The sequence below is a fragment of the Larus michahellis genome, chromosome Z, assembly GCF_964199755.1.
Source record: "Larus michahellis chromosome Z, bLarMic1.1, whole genome shotgun sequence".
Classification (NCBI taxonomy): Eukaryota; Metazoa; Chordata; class Aves; order Charadriiformes; family Laridae; genus Larus; species Larus michahellis.
In genome coordinates, this window is record NC_133930.1 from 60390030 (window position 1) to 60402768 (window position 12739).

The window sequence follows — 12739 nt, forward strand, 5'->3', positions numbered from 1 at the left end:
GCTTTTTTTCCCCTCCTTTTCTTGAAGAGTATCTCGAAGAGATTGGTGGTGGTGGTGATTCCAGAAGTATGTGCACTTGTTGGTCCCCTCCCCCAGCATTACGACATCAGAAAAGATGTTTGTCATGAAGATAATGCACAGGAATAAACAACATCTGAAAAAAGAAAGTTGTGTTAGCATTCTGCTATTGATGCTGCTTCTGTGGAAGCTGCCTAGGACTACCCAGTCCATAGTACGCTTGAAGTGGGACTGGTGCCAAGTAAGGGCCAGATTCACATGGGTGCATGAAGAACTGCATGAATCAATTAAAATACTTTGCTTGGCCTGTAACAACTGTCTATTATTTATGTGTGTATGCTCTGTGATATTACCACCTTCAGGAATTGATGCTATAAAGTAAGGAGCTGGTGCTTCAGAGTACTTTCCCTCCTTTTTACCTCTAGTGTTGGTGATGATAGAATTGTAGCTCTGTTTTGGCAACATATCACTGTAGAAAATTAGAGAAACTCTTCAGTTGGAGTTGTACATATAGGAAATAAAACACAATTATCTCCTGATTCAAAATGTTTTCTAATTGACTTTAGTATTCATAATTACTTACATTCCATCACACTAGTAGTATATTTTTTGTGTGTAATATCAATGTATCATTTCCTGATTATTTTCAGCCATATTCTAATGTGGTAAATGTTCATCAGCTGTAAGCTGGTGTCTCTTACAGCTTGTCCTATATGTACCTGTTTAACAGTTACTGACTTAAATGGCTTATGCACAGACTTCAATATGGATGCGGGGTAAAAGTTGCTGAAAGTGTTCTGGGAAACAGTGGTAAATTTCTGTGTGTGTATTCTTGATCTCTTTCGCAGAAATTGTGGGTGGAGAAAGAGTTCTGCGGAAGAGATGGGAGTAAGTAGCTTGGAATGTCTGTTAATAAGAACAGGACTTCAGAATATGGTGTTGTGATTGCTTGAGCTACTCGCTTTCGTTCTTTCTGTTGCTGTAGAAATGAGATTCTTGGAAGATTATGGAGTCTTAGTCTAATAGTCTTAGAAGCTTAGGCATATGAGGAAACCATTACATGTATCCGCAAAAATGAAGTCAAGATTGTTCTTCTACATACCGACCTTAATTTTTTTAGTACTTGAATTTTTGACCTTAAGAAAGAATGTGTGCTGTGCGCGCATCATTATTTGCAATCCCTTTCTTAACCTATGCCGATATCCTAACCCTGTGCCTGTCTACAGTCATATAAAAATAATGTGACTGCTTATTGTTGTGGTGTTTGTTTTTTTTTTTTTTCCTCTTGGAACCCACACTTCATCCAGCTCAAGCTCTAAGAAACATGCAGAACTGTCATTTGGCATTTTTCCTCCTCCCTGCTGCCCCCCCCCCACCCTATTGATACTTTCATCTGACCTAAATTGGTTGTGTTTCCCTGGGGATTCCAAGAGATTCTAGTTGGAAAAAACTGAGACAGTCAGCTACTAAATCAAGACTTCTGAAGTGATGGATTTATTGTGTTTATTTATTATTACATCCTCTGAGGGGACGAATGTAATTTACTAGACGTGCCAGATACAGTCTGTTCTTCCTCTTCCCAAACCAGAAAGGAGATTGTGGGAAAAGTGTTTTGGATAGTTCGGAGTTGGTTTTGTATCCATTTTCACTTTCATCCTTTGTAACTATATTTGCACCTTTGCAGACAAGAGATTAGCACTTCACTTCTAAACAAGCTTTTATATTTGTCTTCAGGCTGAGCTATTTAGGTTTGGGGGGTTTGTTTTTGTTCTTTTTTTAATTATTCACTTGTGAATGAATTGGAGATGGTAAACACTTTTGCATCTTTTACACTGGCTTTAGAGAAAGTTTCACTGTTCATATTGCTGTGAGCCTTTTGGCTTTTGGGCTTCCTGACAAGAGCTAACGAGCTTGTTACATCAGTCTCTGAAAGTGGAGTTGGAGGCAATGGAGTGGGTACAATTTTCTGCTTTTGTTGAGCTACTATCTTGAGTGGCTATTTGTCTCTGTATCTATGCATCCACATAGATGAGTGCTGTTAGTGTCCTTTAGGGACCTAATATCTGTCTCAACAGACAGTCAACAAAAAAACCCCTAGTTATGGCTTTCTACATTGCTGCAGTTAGAAGGAACTTAAATTTGAGTTGTGTATATGGCTTTTATCATAACGACAATTCTCCAGCTCTTTTCTATTTCTATTCTCTATCTTTTATTTTCCCTAAAGTGTGCATAAAATTATATGTGTGAAGCAACAGAGACTATGATGGAGAGCAATACGCTTTGTACTTTAGGTCAATGGCTTCGAAATCAGGTGTGAGTACAGAAAGTTTGGTATGAAAAGCAGTCTATGAATGTGAAGTATCTGAAGCATTTTGCACTTGTATTTGAAAGGGAACCACAAAGTGTGCTTTTTTGGAGAGGAAAAAAAAAAAGTGCAAAATTTAGTCTGCAAGATTTGTCACGTTGAATGACAAGTAACTGTGAAAGTAGTTGGTTCTTAATCTGTCATCTCATGATTGGAGTTTTCAACCTAATTGTGGAAAAAAGCCCAGCTTCTTCGTAAGGTTTTGATTGATGTTAGAATTGAAACAATGACATTCATTAAGCAACCAGTTTACAGCAGCTCTTCTAGATGCTCCAAATCAGAGGAATGCTGACTGTGTGTTGGGCATCCCTGTGTGCTGGGAGGAAGCTGACATCAGCCGCCCGCATAGGAGGCGGTGTTGATTTCCTTAGAAAGAGATGGATATTTTTGCATTGGCGGGCTGCAGTCTGTACAGAACAGTGCACATTTCAATCAGCCCCTTGTACTCGATGCTGAGTGACAGTGGTTCATATGGAGGTCAAGTTGCTGCCCGTGCAGTTCAGCATGGTATGCCGTGTTCTTTTCCCACAGGTGCGGGGTATGAACTGACTGTCTCGGCTATGATGTTAAAGAGCTTGTGTGATGAATCAATCCTACAAACTATTTTATTCTTTGGAATAGGTTTTCTGATGAAGTCTTTAGACTTCTAAGTATCATAGAAGTTATTGAAAGCACTGTAGCATTACTTTTGCAAAATTTGATGTATTGATACATTGAAAATCACCTTTGGGTTGTGGTTTGTTTGGTTTTTTTGTTGGTTTGTGTGTTTTTTGCTTTGTTTTGCCTCTTTTATCTAACAGTGATGGAGAAGGCGAAGTTAGGATCAGATTGGAATAGAAACTGTCAAAGATTACCCAGTAGTCTTATCTTTAAGGGAAAAATAAAATTAATTTCAAGATTCTGACTTGCCCCTTTCAGCCAGACCCAATAGATAAAATGATTAAATCTGTCTTTTCCGGGGAAGTATTTACTTGTTTGTACTGCTTAGGCAGAGCATTAGCTGGGGAAATGATCACTAAAGGGAACTTGAATGCCTAGAGAATTCAAAACTGGAGTGTCTGCATCATTGCTCTCTAATTTGTATTTTATTTGTGTTAAAGCAGTGAAACTGACTTCATAATAACCCTATCATAGTTAAGCCACACACACAGACAGCAGTTTCCTCCCCCACATGCCCTTAAGAGTTAAAAAACCCAAACTTTTTGGAACTAAAAAGCAATGTGACTTGGAGGTTTCTTTTGTTGTTTTTCCCCACCATCCCCTATGCTTCCCTTTGTTGCGTGTAATTCTGATTGGGTCGTTAGGCATGTGGTTATTCTTTAGTTTTGAAAAACCAAATAAACCCCAGCTGAGCTATTTGTATACAAAATGAAGTGATAATACTACAGTTTTCTGCAAAGCTTATCCCTAACTTGTTCAGCTATCCATTGGCTATATCATGTCACCGCTGGTAATATTTACTTGAGCTTTCTCCTTCATAAGTGATACACTGGCAGATAGTCATTGAAGTTGAGAGACATGTTGCTAGGATAAATACCTCATACTGCAGCACATTAGTTTATATTGTACCTGAGCCTTAGTATTAGTACTTTAGGTTCTGTTGTGACCAGTCTTTGACCCTCTGCAGAAGAACACTCTATACTTAAAACTATGCTGTGACTTGAGGAAGAGAACATCTCAATGTGGTGGTATCAATGAGCGCAAATAGAGAAAACAAAATACAAATGCTTATGAAATTGCTACCTGACAATGTTACTTCTTGACCTGTGACTCCTGGCAGATCTTGCAGATGTCAGAAAATTCCAGTAATGGATTCAGGCTATGACACTTGTCATTTAAAAAGTCACATCACAATTAATAGATTCAGGATTCAGTGCTTTTTTTTTTTCTGCGTAGTGTCATGCTCGTTGCCTCTGTGACAACCTTCATTTCCTTCTGAGCAAATGGAAGCCCAGTAGCACGAGCCTCAGGAAGTTGTTAAAGCAATTAAAGGCTTCTCTCTCTCAGCACATTGCATGGTTACCATAGTATCCTCTGCCTCCAAGTCTTTACTGATGATGTCAGTATGCATACAGGGGCTATTCACAGCATCTACATGAAGATGATTCAGCCCTTACTAAAGATCATAAGCATCTCTCCATATGTTCTATTATCTAGTGTCATTTCAGGAATTCATGAGACTGGAAGGTAAGTGGCTTTTGCTTTTCATTTAATAATTTTTATGTATCCTTACGCTGTAGAGGTGTCAGGGTTGCTTTTTTTTATCCTTTGTTGCATTGTTCATTAAATACATAAAGTGTGTTCTAGCTGAACCAGTTGCATAGCTTGTGTAATTTAAACTTGGCAAAGTCTAGCTAATCTTCAACAATATGAAAAAAAAAAAGCAGACTAAAATTTTATGAAGTTAAAAACTGATTTATTAAGTAATTAGAGGTTTTTTACCAATTAAAAATCCCAGAGCTTTTTTTAATCATGAGAACACGAATTATGTAATGAGAGCATTACCTAAGAGAAAAATGTTCGAGCTTTTTTTATTAAAACAAGAACAACAAAAATTAGCCCCCAACTCACATTACCTTTTCTTTTTTTCTTGTTTTCTTTATGCGGATAGTAGAACAGTGGAGGAACATACTGTCATGCAACTATTCTGCATACAATTTTGTTTGTATAAGGAAATGTGAATTCTTATTGAAATCTACTGTTACTCTTTTGGAAAGCAGAGGTTCTGTTTATCTTGAACAGTAGAAAACCACAGTAAAACACTGAAGGAACTGATTTTTTGAGAAACTCAGAGGATTCCTGCACATTTTGGCATTGCAAGCTAAGCTTTTTTATAAGACTGAGATGCTAAGCTGCTAAATGTTTGGTTTCATAGTTGGAATTTTTTTCCTTCTCACAGTCCAATTTCTGCATTGCTTTAGGTTACTGTGGTTGCAAGTGGCCGTGCCCAGTACGTAAAGTGTCTGATTCTGTCTTTTACAAAAAAAACCCATACACATCCCCCCAGACAAAACAAAAAACCCCAACCCTGCAGGAGCTAAGCTGCAGAACGATACTAAATGTCCTTTTAAAATTCTTCTTTTAATGCCTTATAACTTCATTTTGGGTTTATTATATTTTGATTTCTCCACCCTGAAAACTCTGTGGGGTTTTGCTTATAAAACAATCTATGTATTTAATACTTAAAAGTAGAAGAATTTGGGGATAGGGGTGGATGGTGGAGAAAGAACTCGTACTGTAAATGGAAACAAATTTGTAAAAAGGGAGTTGGGTGTTGCAGGAAATTCTACATTAAGACAGTATGCTTTGCACAAGCTCACCAATTTACCCCTCGTCCCCTCCTGCCCCCTATTAAGTATACAGTATGCAAATGATTTTTCTTTACCTCTGCCTGTTTTGTTTTATGTTTTCTAACCATAATGTCCATTTGTTTATTTAGACACTAAGGCTTTTGGGGGAATGGGGTCCACTATTGACATTCCTTAAGCAAAGTGCTTGGTATGCACTGACTAATAAGACACTTAGCTAGTCTAATGCTACACACAAGATGAGAAGTGGAAATACTATTAATCACAATAGACATGGTGCATTAGAAGAATGAAGAAGACAGTCTGGTATGGTTTCCTGGATAAAGATCCACTGATAACTTCCCCTCCTGAAAGCTCTGGAAAAAGAGCTGATACTGAGGATTTTTTCTGTTTAATTTTGTTTGAGCAGTACCATATTATGTGAATAAGGAAGCATACTTCAAGTTTTGTATGTATGTTGGTTGCCTCGTGTATCTTCTCATGAAGTTGAGAAGGCTTAAATGCAAACAAGATTATGATCCCAAATACTAGGAATACTATTTTAAGCCATAAACTGTTTTAGGAGGCAGGTGGAGATTTCAGTTAGGAAAAAAAGAAGCATATCTGGAGTACATGTAAGTGGAACAGACAGTATACAGTTGTATGGTTTTCATGTATTTGTAAATTGTTTTTATTAAACAATTTTCTATGTACTTTTTGGCATGTTTTTTCAATGGGCCAAAGTTAACCTATACATACAGAGTTAATTTCCAAGCTGAGTTATCATATATATGAAAGAACAAGCCAAATACTTTGAAAAAAGGAGAGTCTTACTCTTCAAAACAAACTCATATACTAAATTTATCATAAATCAGTGTAATTGTCGCTTTCAAGGTAAAAATTACTAGATGTTTTATCATAGAAAGTGTAACCTGTTTGTCTTTCTTGAATTAGCACTTTAAATGTTAAGAAAAAAGCCAAACAAACTTCACATACAAACATAAGTACTTCATCTTTGCCAGTATAGTTACTCACTACATTGAATACCTGCTGTATGTGAATGTAAATGGACACTGTTCTAGCCACAGGTCAAAGTTGAATATAACAGCGTTTTGGAAAGTTGTTAAAATGAGTTATTTATTCAAAATATCTTACTCAGATATAAATGGAATTTATAATTCTACCCTATTGAATCTAGATAGTGGTAGTTACTGTTGTAGCATATTTAACCCCTGCAATGCAATTAGCAGTTTCCAGGGGGTTGGGTTTTTGGTCATTGCTATCAGCAATGACATTTTAATAATCTTTAGGATTGTACTTCTTGTCCCAGAAGACACCATTGTATTCAATCCCAGTTTTGTGATTGTATTTTCTCTCAAGCATGTGCATTTGATTTTAACTATGGTCCCAATAAAAAACAGCATACTACAAATTATTCTAAAGTTGTTAAAAATGACAGTTAGTTATTGATTGTTACTTCCTAAATTTGCTTTTAAACTGCTTTGATTGTGTTATTCTGTGGATGCAAGCAATTGTTACATGGTTATCACTGAAGGGAAACAAAGATGTTTTTTTATTGGGAAGGGAGGGAAGTCATTTTGGCCATCGGAGAGACTTCGTTGAAGAATACTATCATAAAAGCTAATGATCTGACCCACAGATCACATTGACAGTTTGCTCATGACTTCTGTACACAGATGGAGATTAAGTTTCAGTTCTAGTTCAGTTTTATTTCTGCATAATTATATCCTGAGCAGTTCTTTAAGTGACTTGAAAAAAGCGAGGAAGAGTAAGCTGTGTTCAGCTACTGGCAGACACGTGGCAGTTCCTATATGGGACGAAGCCTGATATTTTATTTTTAAAATATTTTTCTTCTCTTCAGGAGTTCTTCCTGCTTTGTATCCTGGCATAGGAGGAAGAATAAAATTCTGTACCCAGGGAAAACCACTTAGTATTGGTTTTGGGGAGCAGTTGTAAGAAATTTGTTTACTTTGGCACATTAGACACAACCATCCAGTAAGTAAGACATGTAGCAAAGGAAAAGTGATTGTCCAAGGCACAACTTATTTTAATGACTCTTTCTGCATAATGACATAGCAGTAGTTTGGGGTTGGGGTCTTCTGTTTTTTTCTTTATTTATAGGGGTTTTCTTCTCCCACCAGGGCTTTTGACTTGGTGTTCAGATTTTGTGTTCAAACATTTCATTACAGAAACAAGACTTCTGTTTGTTCTTCTGCTATAATCCTGTTAGGCCCTTTATAGGGGGCATGTTTGGGTGTACTCTATTTGTATTACAATACTTGTAGAGGTACTTAAGATCTTCTATTACAGTGGTGTCATTAATCATTTGCATGTTTTCTCCATTCTGAGCAGAAAACAAGCAGGATTGGAGGAGGACTGGGGGAAAGGATAAAAACTACTTTAAAAAAAGAAACATGCTTTCTTCAAGTCTGTAATGCTGGCCACACAGAAGGACATTACAGAATTAGAGGGAGTTTTGACAGGACATTGAGAATAAAGAGATGGAGATAATTACCTTAAAAATGGACTAAAGGAGAAGTTATTGAAAATAAAGGCTTGAATAGGGTAAATTGGGAGCCTATTATATAACAAGAGAACAAGATTATGTAAGCTAATGCTAATAAATTTTGATGCCGTTAAGTCAATTCAGGGTCTGCTACTGATGGAGAAAGTGGTCTTGCTCTTGCTTTCCTCAGCCTCGTTCTCCTGGTGCTCTGCTCCCTACAGCAGTCTCAGGGTAAGTTCATCAAGCTGGCCAATGCAACAGAAACCTAATCTCTTAACGAAACAAATGACTTTTCCACTAAATTAGTGAGATGAACCTACTCCACTTGAATCTATGGACTTGTGAAGTCTGTCACAGTGGAGAAGATGGGATGAACTGCCTCACAAAGCATGAGCTTGTGAGCACACCCCACTTTATTAGTTTAGCCATAAAGTAGAACCATACCCTAAAATTGTGGTGGAGTTTTATGGTTTTTTAAAATCTCTCTGTTCAAACGCAACTCTGAAATAGAAGGGATGGTTGGCACGGGAGATTTTAGTTAATTGATTTGGTTGATTTAAATGGACAGTTTCTGAATATCTTCCCTAAAATTTAGGAAAGTTACTATTCAGGTAGAAATCTTAGAGAAATTTTTGACCTTGTTTGAACAAGGGAATTCAGTTCAAGGTCTGACATAAGGAGTGTGCAGTTTCCAAATGATGACACCACACACCCCTCCCTCTGCCCTCCTCTCCTCTCTTTCAAGCAAGGGTGGGGTAGAAGTCACTGCAGCAAGATTAACGTTATTATTTCTTTGATTAAAATCTGAAGTGTTAGGTTATGTGATAAAAGCTGGTCTGCACACCCATGAAGGAGCAGAGAGACAAGGATAGGTGGGGGAACCTGAATAGGGGCCTACAAGAAAGCTGGGCAGGGGCTGTTTGCAAGGGCATGTAGCAATAGGACGGGGGACAGTGGTTTTAAACTACAGCACGGTAGGTTTAGGTTAGACATTAGGAAGAAGTTCTTTACCATGAGGGTGGTGAGACACTCGAACGGGTTGCCCAGCCCAGTGGTGGAGGCCCCATGCCTAGAGACATTCAAGGCCAGGCTTGATGAGGCTCTGAGCAATCTGATTGAGTTGAAGATGTCCCTGCTCACTGCAGGGGGGTTGGACTAGATGACCTTTAAAGGTCCCCTCCAACCCAACACATTCTATGAATAACATCCTCCCCTGGCTGTGCCAGGCCCTTCACGGAGCCATCAGCACATCAAACTCCTGTTCTCTGCAAACCCAGAAGAGCACAAGAGCACAAAGGTGGGCAGTGGGCGGTACCCCAAATTAGGGACTCAAAGGAGGGGTGTCTGGGGACCTTCCCAGGGCTGTCCCGGCAGAGTCTCAGCTCCAGTGTCCAGCCATGGACCCCTTTTGAACTGAGGGGAGTTGCTCCCCAGGTACATGGGACACGTTATGGGATGCAAGCATTTCGGGTTTGCACAAGGCTAATTACGGGATGTGCAGGGGAGGAACTAAAGGCAGGGAAAGGGGTGGAGCGAGGTGATTTGAGGATGAACAAGGGTGGGAAAGTAGAGGGATGAGGGGTTAAAAAAGGGACAGTCACATGCAAATAGTGTGCTGGTCAGTATGCTTGTCGGGCCATGCCCTGCGCCTGGTCAGCGCAGTCTCTCCTGTCTACTTGTTAATTTCCTTTCTAACTTTCCCCGGTGAGGGCTCTGTTCTGTGTGCACGTGTGTGCATGGGGTCCGACTGCAGCTGCTGGGGTAACAGCATGGGTTGGAGGGACCAGGTGTCAATGGTGCAGCGACTGGAGAGGCCAGAGTGAGTGGATGTAAGCGCTGCTAGCTGGAGTGGGACCTATGGTCATGGGGGCCTATGTGTCCCTGGCACCATCAGCTGCAACAAGTGTGGGTGTGTGAGTGGGGTATGGTGGCTAATGAAGGTAAAGCCAGATTAGCTGGTGAGTAGGTGAAACGGACTGCGAGCCGAATGTGTATGTCTCTAAGGTCAAGCCCATGGGAGGAGCTGGCTAGTGAGGGGACCAGGGAGGTGCCAGCGAGCCGCCATAGTGCAGGTCTAGGGGTCTCTAGGGGTGAGACCGTAGAGGGTTGGCTGCTGGAGGACCAGGGGGGGGTCTCAGCTAGCTCTGTGTGTCCATGTGTGCATGAGTGAGACTGTGCCAGCAAGAGAAGCGCGCCTGTGGCCACGGGGGCTCCGATGTCCAGGTGCCAGCAACTGGGGAGACTGGGATCAAGGGACCAGCTACTGGGCAGACCAAGTGTCTGAGGCCAGCAACTGGAGGGACCCACACTGCATATAGGGAATCGTTTTGTCAGTGGACCTCCATCCTGCCCAGCCAGAGGGGAGCAGGATGAGGGTGCTGGTGCTCTTTGTGTCGGTCTGTGTGGCTGGCCATGTGTATAATTACATGTGTGATATATATGTGTGCTTTGTGCGCATGCACTTAGTGGGAATACGCGCTTAACCTCACTATGGTTGGATGTGGGGACGTGGGGCTGCAGCCTCCTTGCCTTTCTCAGCCTGCACGATCTGGCCAGATTTTCCTCCAAAGCAAAGTTTTAAGCTATTTTGCATAGTTACATCTTTAAAGCATGGAGCTTCTGCCTTTTTTCCACATAGGTTAGTTGTAATGGAGGAAACGCATAGTCTTTCAGAATCAATCAGTGATGTTTACTCAATTGCCTCCTGTCTCTTATGACATTGTTTGTACATCTGTATGTGGAATGGGGAGATGAAGGCCATGCGGCTTGCATTTTAGTCAGTAGGAGAAAAATTGTGCCCTAATCTTGCTAGGATTTGCTGACAGGATGTATGTAATATTTTTAGTCTTGTCAAAATAAATGAAATTACTGAGAAATAAGCACTCACGTAATTCTGTAAGATTGGATCATTTAATCAGGAGGGCTACAAATGTACAAAAATCCATATGCAACAGTTGTCTATCTTTTTTTTTTTTTTTTTTTTTGCTTTTTCCAAAAATCTGTCTTCTGCTGTGCCCCTGAGATGCAGAATTTCCATTCGGTAGCTGTATGAAAATGAAGAACAATCTGCATAAAATTCTTTTAACTGGCTTTCTTTTAAGTGCCTTTCTTTTCTTTGGAACCATGTTGTATGTGCTTGTCTGAATGCATGTAACAAAATAATAATAAAAAGGCAGAACTTGTAGTTAGAACTGGTATTCTTCTGAACGGATTCCTAAAGTTCTGGGGGTTTTATAAATATTGCCAGTCCATATTGGCTGGTAACCTGTTTTCATTCCACTAATTCAATTCCATTGATTTCCAAGATTCTCCTGTTCTAAAAATACTGCTTTCTGGTCTTGGGATTATTGTGATATCCCGTAAATATGATTATTTTGCAATGGCAGGTGGCTTAGGTGACTGTTCTTTAGGAGGAAAAAACTATAAAGACAAATAAACAAAAAAACCAATAGTGCACTTAAGAAAACATTTTAGCATTCTGTAGAGCTTGTGTTATCCTGACCTGGCTGTTCTGTGTCTGCTGTGTTTGCCTACAACACATAATTCTGGAGACTTTTTTAAAAAGCAAAAGAATCACTTGACAGTATTTAGCTTGTTCTTCATGAGAGGGAAGTAGGACTTCACTGATTTTTTTTTTTTTTTTTTTGAGGGTTTCATTTTGGGCTGGTATAGTCTTTTTCTATGTTTTGGTTCTTGACCCCCCCCTTCTTCCATACCCCCTGAGTTGCAGGATTGTTGGGTTTGGGTTGTTTCCTGAGTATAAGTCAAAACTACAAAGCCACACAATTATTTTGCCTTCTTGCTCTCAATCTTTTGGCTATTTAACCTCAGAATATAAACACCGCTGTGCATCTAGCAGAGGCATTAATTTATGATTCAATTAAGTACCGCTGTTCCTGCAGTTCCATCGTGTATTACCTCAGAAAGGTTGTAGGTGAGGGTTTTTTCTTTTCTTTTCTTTTTTTCTTTTTCTTTCTTTTTTTTTTTTTTTTAAACAGGGCTATTATTTTCAATGCACTAGAATTAATATCAAGGTAAAAGGATTGTAGAATTAACATCAAGGTAAAAGGATTGTAGATGGAGGCGCTGCAAGAATTTTGGCTGAAAATAAATTATGTTGACTTCAGTGAAAGCTGCACAGTTTATACTGGGAAGGAATTTCGTTTTCAGTTTTCTGAATGTAAATATGTAGGTGATTTACAATGGAAGAGAGTGGGAGTCAGAAGGGATCTTTGAGTCCAGAACTGAAACAGACTGTCTGGGTCTCTACAGGAGTGCAACAGTCTTGCACCTCTCTGCAGGATTTCCTTGTCTGACTTCCATTAGTTATTAAGCAACTCCAGTAGCTTTTTTATTTTTTTTAAATATATATATTTATTTATTTATTAAATTGAGCTGTAGAATTAGGCTGACAAATCTTTTTACTTAACGGTATATAAGGAATTTCTTACCAACTATTTGTGTCCTTACAACACACCTGAAAGAAGCGTTAGTGCATGAGGAGCACAGTGGGTCAGTCACTTTTGTTCCATAAATGCATCA

The 12739-nt window shown here is 39.4% G+C and overlaps 1 protein-coding gene across 9 annotated transcripts in view; it reads left to right on the forward strand.

Annotated features, from left to right (window-relative positions):
• PAM (peptidylglycine alpha-amidating monooxygenase) overlaps positions 1-12739 on the forward strand; it is a 150082-nt gene that overhangs the window by 24388 nt on the left and 112955 nt on the right. For 2 of the 9 annotated variants that reach the window (XM_074569430.1, XM_074569437.1), the window contains exon 1: positions 4442-4570. The exons of the other annotated variants lie outside the window; for them this stretch is intronic. The gene's annotated coding sequence lies outside the window, so the exon portion shown is untranslated. Of the gene's footprint in view, positions 1-4441; positions 4571-12739 lie in introns of those variants that run through there. 9 annotated transcript variants of the gene reach the window in all.